The sequence below is a fragment of the Pleurodeles waltl genome, chromosome 6, assembly GCF_031143425.1.
Source record: "Pleurodeles waltl isolate 20211129_DDA chromosome 6, aPleWal1.hap1.20221129, whole genome shotgun sequence".
Classification (NCBI taxonomy): domain Eukaryota; kingdom Metazoa; phylum Chordata; class Amphibia; order Caudata; family Salamandridae; genus Pleurodeles; species Pleurodeles waltl.
Genome location: NC_090445.1, coordinates 1101711963 through 1101734438, shown reverse-complemented (window position 1 = coordinate 1101734438; position 22476 = coordinate 1101711963). Strand labels below are relative to the sequence as shown.

Here is a 22476-nt window from a genome sequence, read left to right as displayed (position 1 = left end):
AGAGGAATGGTACAGACATCTTGGGAGTGGGCAGAATAGTGCACTCTAGCATTGTCAGATGCCACAAAGTGCTGGAAAGTCATCACCAAGAGGGAGGTCCATAGGCTAGTGACCGCACCATCCCTCCAGGCACTTTCTGGGAATAAATATGACACCCTAAATCTCAGCTCACATCGGAACTGAACTGAGGACTGAAGAAGGACTGCCCTGCTGTCCTCTGCACTGCACCAGGAGAGGCATCACCGTTTGCTGGCCTGAACCTGCTGCACCTTGGACAAGCGAAGAAAGGAATGCATCTGTGGCTCCTGGCTTGGGGAAAAGTCATGCCCAGCCCCAGAACAAAGCAGTGACTCCAAGGGTCAGTTGTCTGACCCCCTGGAACCAGTTCCAGGATCAAAGAGCTGAAGTAGCCCAAACCCACAAGTTAGTAGCCACTTCAGAAGAATCCCCAAAGACTGCCACTGGGCACTCCAACAGACCAATCCTTCATAGCCAAAAGTAGCACCCGAGTCAGCTGGACCCAGGAGTGCCATCTGAGTTCAGATTAGACACCTGAGAGAGACCATCCTCCACCAAAGGACACTGCTGGGATAGCTGATTGCAGAGACTGGTAGTTCAGCTTCCACTGACCTTCTACTGGCTCAAAGAGGACTTTGAGGGACCCCAACCTCTGTGGCCAAAGTCACCCCACCTGACATGTGGACCAAGGAATAACTGCAAAGGTAGCTCTGACGACCGCACAGCACCGGGAACATTCTTGACCATCTTCATCTCCTGCATCTTCAGCATCAGGACCACTCCATTGAAGTCTATAGCGGTCCTGCTGTAAAGATTGGAAGTAGACTGGAAAATGCCCTGGTGGCCAGGTAACTGCCCAAATCTACCCCATTGGCCCCTGCAGACCCTCACACTGTTGGATTTGGTCACCCACACTGAGCCGGAGTAGCAGAAATAAATTTAACAAACATTTACAACTTTTTCAAACTTTACAGTTGCCAGTGCTTGTTTGCAGTTGGATTAAAAATTAAGATTTCTTTAAAAAACATGCACCCGTGGAATCCTCTGGTTGTTTTTTCTCATCTAAGACTTTAAAAATTCATAAAAAGATGATCTATTTTTAGAAATTGGTGCTGTGTTTCTTTCTGTTGTGTGGCTTTCATATTTTGGTGTTTGGTACTGTTAAATGCTTTACACTAACTCCTTTGTTCAAGCCTTGCTGCTCGAAGTCATACCCAGGGTTGAACCTAAGGTTGTTCATGCAAGACTAACTGGACCCAAGATAATTTTTGCAAATGTATGCCATAGTAAGGCGGTACAGTCATACCATATAATTCACCCAAATCCACACACTTCCCCACCCTGGAATTCCTTTTACTTGATTCCAATAATTCTGATGGCAGGGAAATAACAGGGATAATGCCCTATATGTATTCAGTGCTGCAAATATGCTTTTTCCCTTCCACACAATCAAACTTACCTCAGAGAGGCTGATGGTGCTGGAAAAAGACTGTAACCTCTTAGGCTTTATTTGTTCCTGACATTCAACTGACTACTGCGCCGCCCTAAAGGCCGGTCACAGATATTGGTTGTTTGCCAAATTGAGAGATTTTCCTACAACACAGCGGTATATGGTCAGAAACTGTTTTACAGAGTTTGCCTTTTTAACCCCTTCGGTGCCATGCCTGTAATGGTTACGTCCTGCGGCACAGTGCTCGTGTGCCATGGACGTAACCATTAAGTCCTGGGCACAGAGCTCAGAGGGAGCGCTAGTGCTCCCTCTGTGGGCTTCCCTCCTACCCCCCCAAGGCAGGGATGGAAGGGGAAGCCCTTCCCCTTCCGCCCGACCCCTCTGACCCCCCCCTCAATGACGTCTGATGACGTCAGCACACATTTACGCGCTGACCTCATCAGAGGCCACTTCCCCATCGCCCATTTCTCTTCTGATCATGTGATGGGGGCCTGAGAGGCTTCAAAGGGAAGGAAAGGAAGTTCCTTCCCTTTTAAGTCTCTCAGAGCATTTCAAAAGCCGGATTGTAAAGTAATCCAGCTTTTGAAATGCCCACTAGACACCAGGGACTTATTTTTGTATGAAACTGGCATGAGGGGAGCGACCCCTTGGGCAAGGGCCGCTCCCCAGGGGGGCAATATTTTTCAAGGCTTTTTCTGCCCCATCGGCGTACTGTTAGGCTGATCTACCCCCGAGGGGGGGGGGGGCAGAATCCACTAGGCGCCAGGGATAATGTTTTTTGTTTTGTTTTTTTGTTTTTTGTTTTGGTTGGGGAGCGACCCCTTAGGCAAGGGTCGCTCCCTAGGGGGCAAATTATATTTAGGCCATTTCTGCCTCCCGTGGGGGCAGATTGGCCTATTTTTATGAGGCCACTCTGCCCCCAAGGGGGGCAGAAACCACTAGACACCGGGGATCTTTTTTTTTTGCGCCAATGTCACGCAAGGGGAGTGACCCCTTAGGCGAGGGTCGCTCCCGGGAGGGTGGGGGGGCAGGTAGGCAAATTTATTTTAGGCCATTTCTGCCCCCCCCCCGGGGCAGATCAGCCTATTGTTATTAGGCCGATCTGCCCCCAGGGGGGACAGAAACTTCTAGACGCCAGGGCAAATTTTTTGTGTGTTTTTTTTTTGTTTTTTGTTTTAGAGATGGGGAGCAACCCCTTAGGTAAGGGTCGCTCCCCTGGGGGGCAAATTGTATTTAGACCATTTCTGCCCCCCTTGGGGGGCTGATCGGCCGATATTAGGTCAATCTGCCCCCAAGGAGGGCAGAAACCACTAGGCACCGGGGATCTTTTTTTTTTTGCGCCAATGTCACGCAAGGGGAGCGACCCCTTAGGAAAGGGTCGCTCCCCGGAGGGGCAAATTTATTTTAGGCCATTTCTGCCCCCCCCGGGGGCATATCGGCCTGTTGTTATTAGGCCCATCTGCCCCCAGGGGGGGCAGAAACCTCTAGGCGCCAGGGCTAATTCTTTTTTGTGTTTTTTTTTGTTTGTTTTTTTAGAGATGGGGAGCGACCTCTTAGACAAGGATCGCTACCCTGGGGGGCAAATTGCATTTAGACCATTTCTACCCCCCTTGGGGGCAGATCAGCAATTTTAGGTCAATCTGCCCCCAAGGGGGGCAGAAAAAACTAGGCATTGTGTATCTTTTTTTTTGTGCCAATGTCACGAAAGGGGAGCGAGCCCTTAGGCAAGGATCGCTCCCCAGTGGGGGCAGGGGGGAAAATTTATTTTAGGCCATTTCTGCCCCCCCCCCAGTGGCAGATCGGCCTATTGTTATTAGGCCAATCTGCCCCCGGGGGGGCAGAAACCTCTAGGCGCCAGGGCAATTTTTTTTTTTAGAGATGGGGAGTGACCCTTTAGGCAAGTGTTGCTCCCCTGGGGGGAAATTATATTTAGACCATTTCTCAATCGGCCGACTTTTGTTAGGTCAATCTGGCCCCAAGGGGGTCAAAAACCACTAGGCACGGGGATCTTTTTTTTTGCGTCAATGTCACGCAAGGGGAGCGACCCCTTAGGCAAGGGTCGCTCCCAGGGGGGCTGGAGGGGCAAATTTATTTTAGGACATTTATGCTCCCCCCCCGGGGGCAGATCGGCCTATTGTTATTATTATTTTTTTTTAGAGATGGGGAGCGAACCTTTAGGGAAGGGTCCCTCCCCTGGGGGGCAAATTGTATTTAGACCATTTTTGCCCCCCTTGGGGGCAGATTGGCTGATTTTAGGTCAATCTACCCCCAAGGGGGGCAGAAACCACTAGGCACCGGGGATTTTTTTTTCCGCCAATGTCACGCGAGGGGAGCGACCCCGGGGAGGGGGGGCAAATTTATTTTAGGCCATTTCTGCCCCTCCCCGGGGGCAGATCAGCCTATTGTTATAAGGCCGATCTGCCCCCAGGCGGGGCAGAAACCTCTAGGAGCCAGAGACATTTTTTTTAGGCTTTTTTTTGTTTTTTAGCAGTGGGGAGCGACCCCTTAGGCAAGGGTCGCTCCCCTGTGGGGCTAATTTTGTATTTAGACCATTTCTGCCCCCATTGAGGGCAGAATGGCCGATTTTTTGGGGCAGAAACTACTTAGGCACCAGGGATTGGTGTGTGTGTGTATCGTGTGTTTTCTTTAGGGGGCAGCCCCTTTGGAAAGGGTCGCTCCCCATGGGGGCACATTACTGTTGGCTATAACTGCCCCACTTGGGGGCAGATGGGCCTATTCTTGGAAGGCCCATCTGCCCCTAAGGGGGGGGGGGGGCAGAAAGCCCACCAGAGGCCAGGGAAGTTTTTTTTTCAAAAATAATGGGGTCAAAGTTGTTCTGCCCACCAGTGGGCAGATGGGGCAATTACCCCTGATCCACACCGTGGGGGGGGATAAAGTCTACCAGATGCCAGGGAATTTAAAAAACAAAAAATATTGGGTTGGTGGCTACCAACCAGTATGGGCCTGGTTATGCCCCCTTCCCAACTGAAGGGGGTAACAGTCTTTCAGCTGTCCCCCGTACTCTAAAACATCTTATCCCACAGCAAGCAAGAAGACATTTGATTGTTTTGGTTTTACATTTGGTCCATGAGAGCTTGGCTAACTCTCAAAATAATCCCACTTGGAATGGTGAGAGCCTCACTTTATGGACCTTGGGACGCTGCCATGTAGAAAAATCCGCAAGACCTAGACACATCTGAAAACTAAACAGCTGGGTGATTCCAGGGTGGTGTGTTTCACATGCACACCGCACCATTTCCATACCCACAATGCCCTGCAAACCTCCAACTTGGCTGGAAATCACACATTTTTCCCACGTTTATGTGATGGAACTTTCCGGAATCTGCAGGACTTCACAAAATTCCTACCACCCAGCATTGTCTCATCTATACCTATAAAAATTCTGCTGCACTTGTCAGCCTAAAAATTTTTTTTTGCAAACTGCCGTTTTGGACCCCCTTTGGTTCCCCCTCAATATCGACATGTTTTTGGCTCTTCCCTTTCACAAGCACTTGGCCCACCTACACAAATGAGGTATCATTTTTACTGGGAGACTGAGGGGAACGTTCAGTGGTATGAAATTTGATCGAGTGTGGTAGTCCCACACAGAAATGTTGAAAAAATGTGATTTTGTAGCTAAATTTGAGGTTTGCTGGGGATTCTGGGTAAGAAAACATTGGGGGATCCACGCAAGTCACACCTCCCTGAGCTCCCTCGAGTGTCTAGTTTTCAGAAATGTCTGGGTTTGGTAGGTTTCTCTAGGTGCCGGCTGAGCTACAGGCCAAAATCCACAGCTAGGCACTTTGTAAAAAACAGCTCTGTTTTCTTTGTGAAAATGTGATGTGTCCATGTTGTGTTTTGGGGCATTTTCTTTCGCGGGCAGTAGGCCTACCCACAAAAGTGAGGTACCATTTTTATCGGGAGACTTGGGGGAACGCTGGGTGGGAGGAAATTTGTGGCTCCTCTCAGATTCCAGAACTTTCTGTCACCGAAATGAGAGGAAAAAGTGTTTTTGGGCCAAATTTTGAGGTTTGCAAAGGATTCTGGGTAACAGAACCTGTTCAGAGCCCCACAAGTCACCCCATCGTGAATTCCCGTAGGTGTCTAGTTTTAAAAAATGTGCTGATTTGCTATGTTTCCCCAGGTGCCGGCTGAGCTAGAGGCCAAAATCCACAGGTAGGCAGTTTGTAAAAAACACCTGTTTTCTGTGGAAAAATGCGATGTGTCCACGTTGTGTTTTGGGCCATTTCCTTTCGCGGGCGCTAGGAGTACCCACACAAGTGATGTACCGTTTTTATCGGGAGACTTGGGGGAACACTGGGTGGAAGGAAATTTGTGGCTCCTCTCAGATTCCAGAACTTTCTGTCACCGAAATGAGAGGAAAAGGTGTTTTTTTGGCCACATTTTGAGGTTTGCAAAGGATTTTGGGTAACAGAACCTGATGAGAGCCCCACAGGTCACCCCATCTTGGATTCCCCTAGGTGTCTAGTTTTCAAAACTGCTCAGGTTTGCTAGGTTTCTCTAGGTGTCGGCTGAGCTACAGGCCAAAATCCACAGCTAGGCACTTTGCAAAAAACAGCTCTGTTTTCTTTGTGAAAATGTGATGTGTCCATGTTGTGTTTTGGGGCATTTTCTTTCGCGGGCAGTAGGCCTACCCACAAAAGTGAGGTACCATTTTTATCGGGAGACTTGGGGGAACGCTGGGTGGGAGTTAATTTGTGGCTCCTCTCAGATTCCAGAACTTTCTGTCACCGAAATGAGAGGAAAAAGTTTTTTTTTGGCCAAATATTGAGGTTTGCAAAGGATTCTGGGTAACAGAGCCTAGTGAGAGCCCCACAAGTCACCCCATCTTAGATTCCCCTAGGGGTCTAGTTTTAAAAAATGCGCTGGTTTGCTAGGTTTCTCCAGGTGCCAGCTGAGCTACAGGCCAAAATCCACAGCTAGGCACTTTGTAAAAAACAGCTCTGTTTTCCTTGTGAAAATGTGATGTGTCCACGTTGTGTTTTGGGGCATTTCCTTTTGCGGGCGCTAGGCCTACCCACACAAGTGAGGTACAATTTTTATCGGGAGACACAGAGGAACACAGAATAGCAAAACAAGTGTTATTGCCCCTTGTCTTTCTCCAAATGTTTTCCTTCCAAATGTAAGACAGTGGGTAAAAACGACATCTATTTGAGATATGCCCTGTAATTCACATGCTAGTATGGGCACCCTGAAATTCAGAGATGTGCAAATAACCACTGCTTCTCAACACCTTATCTTGTGGCCATTTCAGAAATAGAAAGGTTTTCTTGATACCTATTTTTCACTTTTTATATTTCAGCAAATGAATTGCTGTATACCTGGTATAGAATGAAAACCCATTGCAAGGTGCAACTGATTTATTGGCTCTGGCTACCTAGGGTTCTTGATGAGCCCATGATGAAGCAGAAAATGAAGGTTTTGATTTATTAACGCATAAACGTAGTGTGAAATAATCATGTGTGACATTAACCGAACTAATAAAGATTGTACGGGGACAAAATGTGCCCTCAGAGTAGTTTGCCAACATTATACGCGTGCTTTATATATAACGTGGTGTATTAGAATTGCACTAATCTGACATAATCATAAACGTGTGCTTCGATTTGCTTGTTCAAACTACGTTAGCTTAGCATTACTTTAGCGGAGGCTTTGGCCTAGTGGCCTGGTCTCACGGTTTAGATGTTCGTATTTTTCCAATGTGCTATTAAACGTGTATTTCTGCTTGAAGCTGTACTTTTCCACAGAAACTGTTCACATGCTTATCTTAAAGTTTCGTGCCAGCCTGGCATATTTTCCCTTTAATTCAAGGTCGACTTGCAGGTGCGGACAATTGAGGCTCTGAAAGTGAGCTAATTGGTAGACAATGTTGCGATTTGCGTACCCATCTCCAAGGATAATGTATGCTTAAGTAAAAGCTTGAGAACTGTCGTTTTGATTGGACAATTTGAAGCTAACCTATGAACCCTCCAATGGAGACCCTACTGGATTCGAACTGTTGCCTATAAAACCCAGGTGCACGAGAAGAAAGTAGCTATTTATCAGCCATTACCAGCTCGATACCCGCCATTTTGCAGACTTCTTAGCTATTATGGCCCACTTTGCTGCGACGCCATTTTGAGAGACTTTGATGCTTTCTCTAGTCGAGAGAAAGAGACTTTAATGATTCTTGCCCTAGAGACTTTAACTTTGATTTGTCCCTTTGCATGAAGTAGTAGTCTTAACCTACCGCCATGAGGCCATTGCCCCGTTCACCCCTGCCCCTTTGTCCCGTCCCATGCTGACCGAGAAATGATACCTGTGAGACGAAGGCTTCATTGATTGCTGATCGGAATTGGTAATTATGAAAGGAAACTGTAAAATTGCATTGTGTTTCTTTTAGGTAACCAACTGCTGATTTTGAGAAGAGCCCCAGTTAGGAGTTTTTTCTAAATTTATGTTGCTAAATTGTTTTTGCATGAAGTCCCACATGCCGATGCTAATTTGAGGTTAGATGAGGATTCCATATGTTGCACGATGCAATCTGAGATCTTGTTATGCTGACTAAATGTACGCAATTAGCCCATTACAGATTATCGTATTAGTGCTTTGCATTGCTATTATCGAATGCCTTGTGATTCAAATGCTACATAGATTACACTTGTTTCGACGTTATGGACAGCTATTAATGTTCATTTATGTTTATCATTTGGTGTTGAGACACATCTATATCGTGCTAGCTTTGTTAATATAGGGAAATAAATTCACTAACTTTGCAATAAACTGGTGTGGTTATTCCTGACTGAAAGGTCAGGGTTCGCCGAAATGTATTCTGGATTAATCATTAAGTGTTATGTTGATCAAGGTATTGCTTATGTACGTTATTGATTATTGATCTGATGCGATTGATCGATTAAGAGTACAGAGAGTTCCCACTTAGTCAAAAGATTCATCGGCCTAAAGAGCGTCCGAACACAGGAAAATTGTTACCACGGTTCGCTCTATCAGTAGATGGTAGCAGAGGACGGTTCCGTCTTTTGGGACCCTGTACTATTAAAATACATGGTGTTGAATTAACGGTTACGCATTTTGAGGCCTCATTCGAGAAGTTGAATTAGATTTTTCTTGGATAAAATAGATTGACAGAATGATGATGGGCTAGGTCCACCGCGACTTTCCCGGGATCTCGGAGCTTGCGAATGGAGAGAACAGAGGTGTGGAGACAGCGTTGGCGGTACTAGTGATGGTATGAGTGAAGTTAGGATTTTGCGCTTGCACAGCTTATTGCCGCAGGGTGTGTGAAAAAGGTTACGAGGATTTTTTCTTTTAAAGGATAGCGGAGGTGCGACTCCGAGTGTAGAAGTAGAGAAGTCGTCGAACTTCATAGGAACAGCAGAGGTGCGGCTCCGGGTGTGAGAGTAGGGAAGTCGTCGTACTTCATGTGCGTGTGGCGCTTTGTGCATAAAAAGGTCCACGTGGTTGTTGTTGTTGAGACGGGCCCTGCGAGGTCAAGAAACTCCAGAGTATGTTGATCCATGTTGTGGTCTGGGCGGTTTAGTAGGTTGATCGGGCGTGGTCAACGAGTCGGTACGTGTGTTAGGGAGTGAAAGGAACTTCGACTTCGGGCTTTGACAAGATTCTAAGTGCACTAGAATAGATCATTGACAAGTTGAGAGTAGGTTTGCAGGTCAGATTTGCTTGCGAACTTGGGGACTGAGAAAGACGGAATAGCGGCCGAGGCTAGTGAAAGGTCCCTAAGGTCCTGAAGCGATTGTGTTACCCTTCCTGTAGTAAACCAACAGATCTGTTTTAGTTTTTGGTAGCTCGCGATACATGCAAGAAGTTGTTACGGGAGGAGCTGAGTGAAGGAAGACTAGCCGCGAGGCTTTGTCAGCCGCAGTGTGTGTGAGTGTGACGTCACTAGGAGCCGCGCTGGGATAGGTTGGTTGAAGAGAAGGGTCGCGCACGGATTGGACGCAGTCCGTGGGGCTCGTTTGGAAGGGGAAAGGCAAGCGAAGAGTATTCCGGGAATTAAAGTCACCTATTGATTACAAATTTGTGGAATAAAAGTGACCTATTGATTATAAACTTTGTGAATTAAAAGACGAGAAAATGAAATTCCTTAAAGCATTTAGGAGCGCGATGAAAGGGGAGTCTTACATCAAAGCGAGCGTAGGAGAGGAGACGCCGCCCGAGGGCACACCAGCTTACATTGTAATGGAGGAAAAAGGGGTTGCTCCGTGTCTTTGGCTAAAGCAATGGCACAAACTGACAGAGAAACATGGGAGCGTAGCGTTCCCGATACATGGGACATTCAATATAAGGATCCTAGAGAATTTGAGATTCACGATGTACGACATGAAGGTGCCTCCAAGGCCGGCACAGTTTGAGGCTCTAGCAATTTGGGAATTAATGGCTAGACAGCAACAGAAAAATAAGTTTGAAACAAGGATGAGGAAGGTAGAAAAGACACTAGCGGATGCTAGGTGGGATAATGCGCAGAAGGTGTGGAGGTCAGATATATTGCAGGGGATAAAATTGTTTCCAGCAATTACTAAGGAAGAAGAGGAGACAGGTAAGAAAGCTACCTGTAAGACAGACAGGAAGTGTTCCAAGGATAGAGAGGACGAGGAAAAATTGAGAAGAGAAGAGGAGTTAGAGGATGAGGAGTTAATAATGCAATTGCTGAACGACCGTCCACCACCTTATGCAGAAAATGGACAAGGTCCAAGTACCAGTTCTGCCCCTCCGGTACCGGTACAGAACAGTGAAACCCAGAGTTCAGAAGCGCCATCGGGATCTAAGGACCCGAGTTTACTGTTCACCCCGCAGATACCGCAGGTTAGGAGAATATATCCAGATGTGCCCATAATGAAACCAGCAGAAAATTATCAACCGCAGATGCCAGGGTACTACAGCAGTGACAATAGTGGAGGAATGGTCCTAGAACAAACAGTAAGGGGAGTACAGAATGGTCACAATCCAACAATGACACAGGCTGAATCAACTCAGTTTAAGATGCCTCAAAAGCAGATGCAGGGAGGAAACGCTCATGCTCAGATGACGGGGAGTCAGATGGGCATGCCGGCAATGATGACCCATAGTATGGGGATGAACATGCCTCAGAACATGGGATATGGACAGAACCCAGACGCGATATCACTACCCATTACTGTAGGTCCACCGGTACCTCTGTATAGCCAGCCTAACTTAGGCATGAACAGTCAGGGATCAATGCTACAGAATGGGACAGAGAGGAGGTGCATAGAGAATACTCCAGGGATAACTCCGATAGCGGCTCAGCCAAGTGGATCTGGATCCTTGATGGAGTTTAGTCCCATATGTGCTCAGTCTACACTGGTGAGGTCGAGCCCCCCACTGATAATACCTTTAACATCGAATACTGAAAAGTTGCCGCAACCTTCAATGGCAGTCGATGTGAATGCTACACTGATGGGGGTAAATGCGCAACAGCTGACACAGTGGTTCAACAGTTTAAATTCCACACAAAGTTCAGCCAGTGGGAAAGGAGAAGACTATATGAATAGGGTCAGGTTGAACATGGAAGCACAAGAATTGGTGGAAGGGACTATGGGTGTAAATAGGCTAGAATCCTACACGGAAGAAGAACTGAGGTATCTATGTCCCAGGATTACGAAGGAAGTGAACAAGGTACATAAGGGCTTGCAGGAAGCAGCTGACAGAAACGGGGTTGACATAGACAAGATGAAACACTTGAGCAGAAGTTACAGGTTGGATTTTGGGACCACAGATTTTGAACACATGAGGTCAGCAGGCATGAAGACACACCTCAGAGAATTGCTACAGAGTGCACAAGTCTGGAGGTGCTTAGACAAGTGGGAAAGCAGATGGGTAAAGAGAAAGGAAAAGAGGAGGGACAGTGCTACAGAGCATAATGAGAAGAGACCACAAAGCAGCGAGACAGTAACCATGTTACCAATGAGGGAGACAGCAGGTGGAAAATTAATACATGTACCATGGCACAGAAGCGACATTCAGTCATTTACGGATGATTTTCCCAAACTGAGAGAGAAGCCGATTGAATGGTATCAACAGACTGATAGGTTTGTGAAGCTTGCAAAATGTCTCTGGGAAGACCTGAACACTCTCTTTGAGATCGTGGTTCCGGCAGATTTGTGGGAGGATTGCAAAAGAGCTGTAGGTTGGCCGACAAGTGAACCAGAGAGAGACAGGGAGACGGGTGCACCATCACCTATGGTGATGAGTTTGTACTATAAGGTGATTGAGCATTTGAAGACGAAGGTTGCCGCGAAAAATGTGGATTGGCAGAAGATTGATCGAACGGCCCAAGAGGCTAAAGAATCGATTCATAGTTACTATGAGAGGTTGTTGAAGGCGTTCAAGAATTACAGTGGCACGGAAACAATCGAGGCGAAGGATATGCTTCATTTTGTGTTCAGATTTGTGGAAGGGCTGAGACCAGAGATAAGTCAGATGATAAAGTCGCATTTGATTTGTTGGCAGTCGAAACCGATTGATGAGGTGTTGAATTATGCGAAATACTGTAGCGACGAAATTGAAGTGAAGCAGAAAAAGCTGAAAGAGAAGGTGATGATGATGCAACTTAAAGCAGCTCAGACAGGTCTGCAAGGTTTGCAAGGGATGCAAGGGTTCCAACAGCAGGTACCGCAACCGCAGCCGCAGTTGCAGGGAAACATGGCGTTTCAGCCACAGGCGAGAGGCAGAGGCAGAGGAGGTTTTGTGAATAATGGTCCGGATTTAAACACTGTTGTAACGGGTGTGCAGGCAATGAAGAAGGTGATGCCGTGTCACGTGTGCGGAATTGTAGGTCATTGGAAACGCGAGTGCCCGATGGTGGTGCAGGAAGGTGCAGGTGCAGGTGTAGGTGTTGGTCAGCAAAACAATGATGTCAATGCATTTCAGACAATGAGGGGACCGAAAATGAGGGGTCCAAACCCAAATTTTCAGACCATAAATCAATTGCAGGGATTACAACCTATGCAGCCGCAGCAGATGCAGATGCCTCGTATGCAAGTGACGCAAATGCAGCCGATGCAACAGCAGTTACCCATGGTACCTAATCAGCAAATGCAAATACCTTTGGCACCAATGAGTCAGCAGCAAGTGATGGTTCCTCCACAGGTCTCGGGTCAGGTAATGAGTACAAATGGCACCGTACAACAGTTCCCATTACACAGTGAGAGTGGAATAAACAATGTATGGGAGAGTGAGAGCTCAGAAGAGGAAGGAGATTGTGTGCTTGCAGCCTCCTTAGAAGTTGATCAAAAGGGTCCGTACGTAGAGGGAAGAGTAATGGGTCATCGTGTTTCATTCTTGGTGGACACGGGAGCCACACGTTCAACTGTTAAGAGTAGTGAAGTACCAAATTTGCCACTCTCAGGGAGGACAGTTCAAGTGGTGGGAGTAGCAAACAGGCACCTGACGAACCCAATTACAGATCCGGTACCAGTCAGCATCGGTAACTATCAAGGGGTACATCAGTTTGTGGTATGTGACTCAAGCCCGATAGCACTGTTAGGGAGAGACCTATTGTGTAAATTGGGTTGTTCGATCATGTGTTCGAACGAAGGAATAACAATCCAGACGAGCAGTGATGGGGAAGAAGAGGACAGCGTAGAGGGGGATGAAATGGAAACGGTCGATGAAGAGTATCCTCTGATTTGTCTTTTCCCGATGATAACTGAAGAAGATATTCCAGCCGAATTACGGGAGACAGTCGGAAAAGAGGTGTGGGACATGACAGGGAAAGAGGTGGGATTTATGAAAGGAGTGGAACCAGTGAAAGTGACTGTAAAGCCCAATGCGATCTTTCCCCAGACCCCACAATACCACATGCCACAAGATACCCTCATGAAAGTTGCCCAACTCATTGACGAATTGGTGAAACAGGGGGTACTGAAAGAAGTGTTAAGTAGTCCATGTAATTCACCGATAATGGGACTAATAAAGCCAAGTGGAAAGGTCCGACTTGTGCAGGACTTGAGGAAAATAAATGACATCATAGTCAAATGCTGCCCTGTTGTACCGAATCCAGCTGTGATAATGTTTCAAATCCCTTGCGATGCCGAATGGTTCTCTGTCATCGATTTGTCACAAGCATTCTTTTCTGTGCCTCTTCATGAGGACAGCCAATTTCTCTTCTGTTTGAAATTCCTAGACAGAGTGTACAGTTGGTGTCGAATTCCTCAAGGGTTTTCTGAGTCACCGTCGATATTCAATCAGGTTCTAAAGAAAGACTTGGAAGAGTTAGAGTTGCCATTCGAGTCAACCCTAGTACAGTACATTGACGACTTACTGGTTGCATCAAAGACAGAAAGTGGCTGCACAGCCGATACCATTGCTCTGTTGAACCATTTGGGAAGGAATGGACACAAGGTGTCTCCTTCCAAATTACAGTTCTGTCAGAAGAAAGTGAAATACTTGGGTCACCAGATAGAGAAAGGGTCACGGAGAATAATGAAGGAAAGAATTACAAGCGTACTTCAGATGAGTCCGCCCAAGACGAGAAAGGAGGTGAGGAAATTCTTGGGAATGGTGGGCTACTGTCGCAAGTGGATTCCCAACTTCTCGACTCTAGCGAAGCCTTTACTGAAACTGACCCAGAAGGATGCTTTGGATCAAATTGAGCTGAAAGGAGATGAGATGGATGCCTTTGTTGAATTGAAAGAATGCATGTGTAGGGCTCCAGCTTTAGGTATGCCTGATTACACAAAGCCTTTCACATTGTTTTGCCATGAACGTGATGCATGTTCTTTGTCTGTCTTGACTCAAGCCCATGGTGGCGTAAACAGACCAGTAGCGTATTTTTCAGCTACTTTGGATCCGGTCGCAGCAGCACTCCCAGGGTGTTTGCGCGCCGTAGCAGCAGTTGGTATCAGCCTCACTCAGAGTGAAGGTATAGTGATGGGACACCCAGTAACAGTCATGGTCCCTCACTCAGTTGAGACTCTTGACCCGCTCCCGAACGCAGCACATGACTGGAGCAAGACTCACAAGGTATGAAACGATAATTTTGGGCTCACCGAATGTGCAGCTGAAAAGGTGCACTACGTTGAATCCAGCAACCTTGCTTCCTGGAGAAAATGACGAAATTGAGAACGCTGAAGACGTCGAGCATGACTGCCTTCAGGTGACTGAATTTTGCACAAAACCCCGACCGGACATTAAGGATACTAAACTTGATGAAAATGACCAAATTCTTTTTGTTGATGGTTCATGTCTAAGAGACGGGATGGGGATTTTGAAAGCAGGATACGCTGTATGCACTGTAACAGGTGTCTTGGAAGCGGGATGGCTTCAAGGAGTCTATTCTGCACAAGTAGCAGAACTTGTAGCCCTTACCAGAGCATGTCAACTGTCTGCATTGATGAAAGTCACCATTTACACTGATAGCCAATATGGGTTTGGGATTGTGCATGACTTTGGACAACTATGGTCACAGAGAGGTTTCCTGACTTCTTCAGGATCCCCAGTGAAAAACGGGGAGAGAATAAGGGAATTGTTACATGCCATTCAAGTGCCAGCTGAGGTTGCAGTGGTAAAGTGCAGTGCTCACACGAAAGGACAGGACTATGTTTCTCTGGGAAATGCATATGCGGATCAAGTCGCAAGATTTTGTGCCTTGAACTGTATATTACTGAGAGATGAATGGAACTCAATAAGTGAGCCAGAACTCGAACCAGCTGAAGCATTTGCCTTGAAGGTCGTAGATACAATAGAGGAACTAAAAGCACTACAGAATAATGTCAGAGAGGATGAAAGGGATTCCTGGATTAAATCACAATGTATAAAGAGACAAGACGAGTTATGGGTTTCACATGAGGGAAAATTTGTTTTGCCAAACAGTCTCCTATCACAGCTTGCGCGGTTCTATCATGGGCAAGCTCACCTAGGGAGAGATGCCATGATAAGATTGTTCAAAACTGATTGGTTTAACCCCAGATTTCGTCAAGCTGCAGAAGCAGTTTGCCATCGATGTGTCACTTGCCAGCAGATGAACCCAGGAAAGGGAACGGTTGTGAACGCGAGTCACATTGGTAGGGCAAGCGGTCCTTTTAGTCGTATGCAGATGGACTTCATTGAGATGCCTGTGCATGGAGGTCTGAAATATGTGTTGGTGATCGTGTGCATTTTTAGTCACTGGATTGAGGCATACCCCACACGTAGAAATGACAGCCTTACAGTTGCCAAGCTATTATTGAGAGAGTTGATTCCACGTTTCGGATTCCCGATCTCTTTAGAATCAGATAGGGGAAGTCACTTCAACAACGAGGTGATAAAGTTACTTTGCGAAGCGCTGAACATTGAGCAGAAACTGCATTGTAGCTATCGCCCTGAAGCATCAGGACTGGTGGAGCAGATGAATGGTACACTCAAATCAAGAATGGCGAAAATATGTGCATCGACAAATTTGAAATGGCCTGACGCATTACCCTTAGTGCTAATGTCAATGAGAAACACTCCTGATAGAAAAACTGGATTGTCTCCGCACGAAATTCTCATGGGCAGGGCTATGAGACTTCCTGCAGTTCCCGCAAATGCGCTTTTGAATATTACAGATGATATGGTGTTTGTTAGACTACTGCAAAGGACTGGCTGACGTGGTTCGCTCTTTCTCTCACCAGGTGGAAGCAACCACCTTGCCACCGATCCAAGGTCCAGGACACGCACTGAAAGCAGGTGACTGGGTCGTGGTAAAGAAGCACGTGAGGAAGTCGTGTCTGGAACCCCGTTGGAAAGGCCCTTTCCAAGTGATCCTGACGACAACTACCGCTGTGAAGTGTGCGGGGGTTCCCAACTGGATTCACGCCAGTCACACAAAGAAGGTGCTGTGTCCCACAGATGAGGAAGTTGAAGCGCTGAAATTGCCAGTGCCTGATAAAACAGTGCCGAGTGCTGAGACAGAACAAAAGCGAACTGAAAGCGAACAAGCAGCAGCAGGAGAAAAAGAGATATTATTGGAGAACGAAGAGTCCGACTCACTTGGGGAAGACCAAGGAGAAAGTTCAGACAGCGACGAAGAAGCTGCAGGTGACAAAGAGCCTAAGCAGCTGAGGGTAGCAAAAAGCCTGAAGCAGCTGAAGGTGACAAAGAACCTGAAGCAGCTGAAAGTGATACAGAGCCTGACGAGAGTAACGGTGACGAAGGGCTTGAAAAAGGTGGAAAAGCAGGAGAGCCTGATCAGAGGAGGGCTTTCCCAGAAACAGACGATACAGAAAAAGAAAAAGAGAACGTGATCGATTCCCCTGAAGGAGGGGACAAGGCAGAGCAGAACGAAAAAGTCCAAACCTCTACAGAAAAGGTCGCAGGTCCATCAAATGGACATGGTGCAAAGAGGAGACTAAGTATATCACCAGTAAAACAAAGGTCCATAGAAGGTTTGAACGACGGAGAAAGGCCAAAAGTAAAAGAGAAAAGGAAAGAAGTGTCTGTCGTGGTACCAACCTCGAGTGAAGAAAAAGACTTGACAAAAGAGGAAAGTACCAGCGAGGCAGAATCGAAAAGAGAAGCAAAATTGAAAAGGAAAAGGATACCGAACAGAAGGTATTCCGGTCCTGAATGGGCATATGCAGTCAATGACGATTGGACTGACGAGTTTGTATCTCTAAGCATCGAGAACGAAGAAGAGGAAGAGATACCGATAGAAAAGAAAAGTTTCATGGACAGTGTTGATTGAAGGGGTGATAAATGATATCGCTTGCTACAATATAACGTGAAACAAAACAACCAGCTGAGACATTGCTAAACCGGATGAGACATTGCTAAAATTGCCGAATTGAGACAAATGCTGCTAACCGATAAGTGACTGGCCTTTTGAAGAAGACGGTGTGAACATTGCGCTCGCTCAGCTTTGTAACTAAATTGCTAAATAAGTTTCATTTATAAGTGCTTCTAACTCTCTGATTCTATACAGATCATGACGCAAAACAATAGAAAGAAATATTGTAAATATGTGTGTATAGGCTTGGTAGTTACATGTGTACTAATAATAATGGCAATTGTGCTTGGAATGCATGGAAAGGGTGAGAATGAGACTATTGAGGCTTCTACTATTGCTCCTGTTACTGTCACTGAACTAACCGCATTGAAAAGGCTAGCACTGGATGAGAGACTCTTGCATGAAAGGAAAGAGCTTTCGTATAATGTTTTCTATCGCTTACTAACAGAATATGTTGAGACAATGGATGCGAAAGATTGTTATGTGTGTACCCAGATACCGACATCAGTGAAGGAAGGGGTGACATATCACCACATGCCTCTTACATACGGGATTACATGTAGTATAGTAATGTCTAGATTTTATGGTCAAACTAACATACAGTATTTTTACTCAAATTACGATGTTACCTTTGCTTATGTTCCTATAATAGCACAGCTAAGCCAGACTGCAAAGGATTGGGATGCAAAAATTATGAGGGAATTTTTCGAGCCAATGCTACCTTTTGAAACGGCTCACGCTCATAGGGAAAACCTTACCTGCTCACTCTCTGCAGTAGAAATAAGCTTTTTAGATCGCACAGATGATAGAAGGGCTCAAATGAAGGCGAAATTAGAAAAGGAGTTACATAAGAGGACTTCAGTAGATAATTATGATTTTGCTGCAATAAAAACACAAGGGAAAATTGCTTTAGATGCTTGGCATGTAGGGAAATTTTGTATATATCGAGGTGAATCTTATTATGATAACATTTTTGTAGGAGCGAGTGAGTGTAAACATACGTTTATCTTTAAGGCCAAATGGACATTCATGATGGACGGACTTGACCCTGTCATTCCAGGTGTATATTACATTTGTGGGTATAATGCCTATTATCGTCTTCCGAAGGGATGGTGGGGAAGATGTTATTTGGGTATAGTGTTCCCAAAGGTTTATCAACTGGATGACCTATCGATGATTCAAAAGACATCTGGATCCCATCGTATCCAGAAAAGAGAGACCGCAGCTGCTGTGGTAGGTGATATATTTGGAGCCATGATTCCTTCATTGGGAGTTGTGCTGAATTCCATCAAGATAAGAAAGTTGTCTACTATAGTGGATAACATGTTGACAAAGTTTTCGGGTGCTATAATCCTGATAGATGCTGAACTTGCAGCGGAAAGAGCTATGACTCTTCAAAATAGGCTTGCTTTAGACATTCTTTTAGCAAAGGATGGAGGTGTTTGCAAAATGCTTGGTGCAAGACACTGTTGTACCTATATACCTGACAATAGTGTGAAAATTAAAACTATGCTTGCTAATCTAACAAAAGAAAGTGCAGATTTGAAGGAACTGAAAGAACCAGGAGTGTGGGAGAAGGTTGGAAAAGGACTTGCTTCAGTGGGACATTGGATTGGGGGAATTTGGAATGGAATATTGTTAAAAATAATAGAGGGAATTTTAATAGTGATAATTTGTGTATTTGGAATTTGGGGAATAAAAAGGGGAATAATAATGATTATGGAAAGAATTAAAAGAAGAAAGGAGGAGAAAATTATGAAAAGAATGGCAGAAGAATACAAAGCACAAACTAGGGGAACTAAAAGGAAAAGGGAACTGACAGAATTTTAATGGAATAAAATTTGTGGGGTTAATTTGTGTGATGACAAGTAGTCATCAGAGGAGGGAATGATGAAGCAGAAAATGAAGGTTTTGATTTATTAACGCATAAACGTAGTGTGAAATAATCATGTGTGACATTAACCGAACTAATAAAGATTGGACGGGGACAAAATGTGCCCTCAGAGTAGTTTGCCAACATTATACGCGTGCTTTATATATAACGTGGTGTATTAGAATTGCACTAATCTGACATAATCATAAACGTGTGCTTCGATTTGCTTGTTCAAACTACGTTAGCTTAGCATTACTTTAGCGGAGGCTTTGGCCTAGTGGCCTGGTCTCACGGTTTAGATGTTCGTATTTTTCCAATGTGCTATTAAACGTGTATTTCTGCTTGAAGCTGTACTTTTCCACAGAAACTGTTCACATGCTTATCTTAAAGTTTCGTGCCAGCCTGGCATATTTTCCCTTTAATTCAAGGTCGACTTGCAGGTGCGGACAATGGAGGCTCTGAAAGTGACCTAATTGGTAGACAATGTTGCGATTTGCGTACCCATCTCCAAGGATAATGTATGCTTAAGTAAAAGCTTGAGAACTGTCGTTTTGATTGGACAATTTGAAGCTAACCTATGAACCCTCCAATGGAGACCCTACTGGATTCGAACTGTTGCCTATAAAACCCAGGTGCACGAGAAGAAAGTAGCTATTTATCAGCCATTACCAGCTCGATACCTGCCATTTTGCAGACTTCGTAGCTATTATGGCCCACTTTGCTGCGACGCCATTTTGAGAGACTTTGATGCTTTCTCTAGTCGAGAGAAAGAGACTTTAATGATTCTTGCCCTAGAGACTTTAACTTTGATTTGTCCCTTTGCATGAAGTAGTAGTCTTAACCTACCGCCGTGAGGCGATTGCCCCGTTCACCCCTGCCCCTTTGTCCCGTCCCATGCTGACCGAGAAATGATACCTGTGAGACGAAGGCTTCATTGATTGCTGATCGGAATTGGTAATTATGAAAGGAAACTGTAAAATTGCATTGTGTTTCTTTTAGGTAACCAACTGCTGATTTAGATAAGAGCCCCAGTTAGGAGTTTTTTCTAAATTTATGTTGCTAAATTGTTTTTGCATGAAGTCCCACATGCCGATGCTAATTTGAGGTTAGATGAGGATTCCATATGTTGCACGATGCAATCTGAGATCTTGTTATGCTGACTAAATGTACGCAATTAGCCCATTACAGATTATCGTATTAGTGCTTTGCATTGCTATTATCGAATGCCTTGTGATTCAAATGCTACATAGATTACACTTGTTTCGACGTTATGGACAGCTATTAATGTTCATTTATGTTTATCATTTGGTGTTGAGACACATCTATATCGTGCTAGCTTTGTTAATATAGGGAAATAAATTCACTAACTTTGCAATAAACTGGTGTGGTTATTCCTGACTGAAAGGTCAGGGTTCGCCGAAATGTATTCTGGATTAATCATTAAGTGTTATGTTGATCAAGGTATTGCTTATGTACGTTATTGATTATTGATCTGATGCGATTGATCGATTAAGAGTACAGAGAGTTCCCACTTAGTCAAAAGATTCATCGGCCTAAAGAGCGTCCGAACACAGGAAAATTGTTACCACGGTTCGCTCTATCACCCACAAGCACTATATATCCCCGCAACCAGAAGAGTCCAGCAGACGTAACAGTATATTGCTTTCCAAAATCTGACATCGCATGAAAAAGTTTCAGAGTAAAACGAGGAGAAAAATGGCTGTTTTTTTCACCTCATTTTCACTATTTTTTTTATTTCAGCTGTTATTTTCTGTAAGAAACTCTTGTAGGATCTACACAAATGACCCCTTGCTGAACTCAGAATTTTGTCTACTTTTCAGAAATCCAGGATCCAGCATTGGTTTCTCACCCATTTCGGCCACTAACTGGAAGGAGGCTGAAATCACAAAAAATAGTAAAAATGGGGTATGTCCCAGTAAAATGTAAAAATTGTGTTGAAAAATGGGGTTTTCTAATTCAAGTCTGCCTGTTCCTGAAAGCTCGGAAGATGGTGATCTTACCACCGCAAACCCTTTGTTGATGCTATTTTCAGGGGAAAAAACACAAGCCACCTTCTGCAGCCCTTTTTCCCATTTAAAAAAAAGAAAATTGCTGTATTTTGGCTAATTTCTTGGTCTCCTTCAGGGGAACCCACAAAGTCTGGGTACCTCTAGAATCCCTGGAAAAAAAGGACGCAAATTTGGCATGGGTAACTTATGTGAACAAAAAGTTATGAGGGCCTAAGTGAGGACTGCCCCAAATAGCCAAAAAAAGGCTCGGCACAAGAGGGGAAATGGCCTGGCAGCAAAGGGGTTAAGGAAATTACCTTCATGCTTTTTTTTGGATGCGGCTGTACACGCTTCATAAATTAACATTTCACGAAAGAGTTTTAAGCGCCGAGACTTTGGAAACTGGTTTCTGCTCATTACTTAATATGAACTGGTGGTTGCAGGCGGGGCTCATTGGCACTGATTTTTAGGAAGCAGCACCTATTTTTCCTCAGCAGACATTGATCCAGAACAAGAAAAAGAATAACACAAACGATTGAGGGAGAAGAAGTAACAGAAAGTTTGAAAAACAGTGATGAAGGGGCAAAGCACGGATATAAAAGAACCTGCGAGCCTGAGACAAAGGGGCCCTGAGTGTCTGGGGGTGCTTGGAAGACCACTCATGACCTCCTATAGCACTGATGGAAGGCTTCTGAGCAAAACTTTGGATCTGGCCTTTAACGTTTACAAATTAAACATGGACCCTGATCCAAACCCCCTTATGACGCCCACGGTGCAGTTACTCACCAGCAACAAAGCCAGTCGACCGATCCCTCTGTCCCTGTTTATTATCGCCGATGCTGGCTCATAGAATAGCTCTTAGACTCTTCAGATTCAAGCTTGGAATATTTGAAGCACGAGGGGCAGATACTGACCTGATTTCTTCTTCCAAGAGAAGTGTCAGGATGTGCAGGTCTCGTATTCTCCTCCCTGCCTGCTGGAAAGAGAAAGCATGACTCAGAAAGATAAGGGGCTCGAGGGAGATCGCAGGGCCCCCTCTGACCTGAATTTACTTTGAATTCTGCTGGGAAAAGCAGAAAAATACACAAGCAGAAAAAAACTTGGCACCGTCCTAGCACTCCTGCGCTAGTGGATAAACGTCCCTCTCGCTCTCACGATTCTTATCTCAGTAGATTAAACCTGTGCGCTCTCTTACATCAAAATTGGCGTAGGAGCCGGCTAGCACTCCCTTTCATAAAATACCATGGCTGAGCTAAGTTAACGATCTCATGAAAATTGATTGCCACGACTGATTCGCATACCTGTCATTCCTAACGTTGTGAATTAAGGTTTAAAAAGTACATATATAGTCATGCTGTAAGAGAACAGTAGATGATAATATAAA

General features: G+C 45.2%; 1 protein-coding gene across 2 annotated transcripts in view; it reads right to left on the bottom strand.

Annotated features, from left to right (window-relative positions):
- The window catches only part of LOC138302087 (pulmonary surfactant-associated protein A-like), a 270886-nt gene extending 248811 nt beyond the window's left edge, over positions 1-22075 (bottom strand). Inside the window, exon 1 of one of the 2 annotated variants that reach the window (XM_069242470.1) lies at positions 22007-22075. The gene's annotated coding sequence lies outside the window, so the exon portion shown is untranslated. Of the gene's footprint in view, positions 1-21878 lie in introns of both variants that reach the window. The other variant, XM_069242471.1, reaches the window with a different exon arrangement.
- Between the last annotated feature and the right edge of the window lie 401 nt (positions 22076-22476).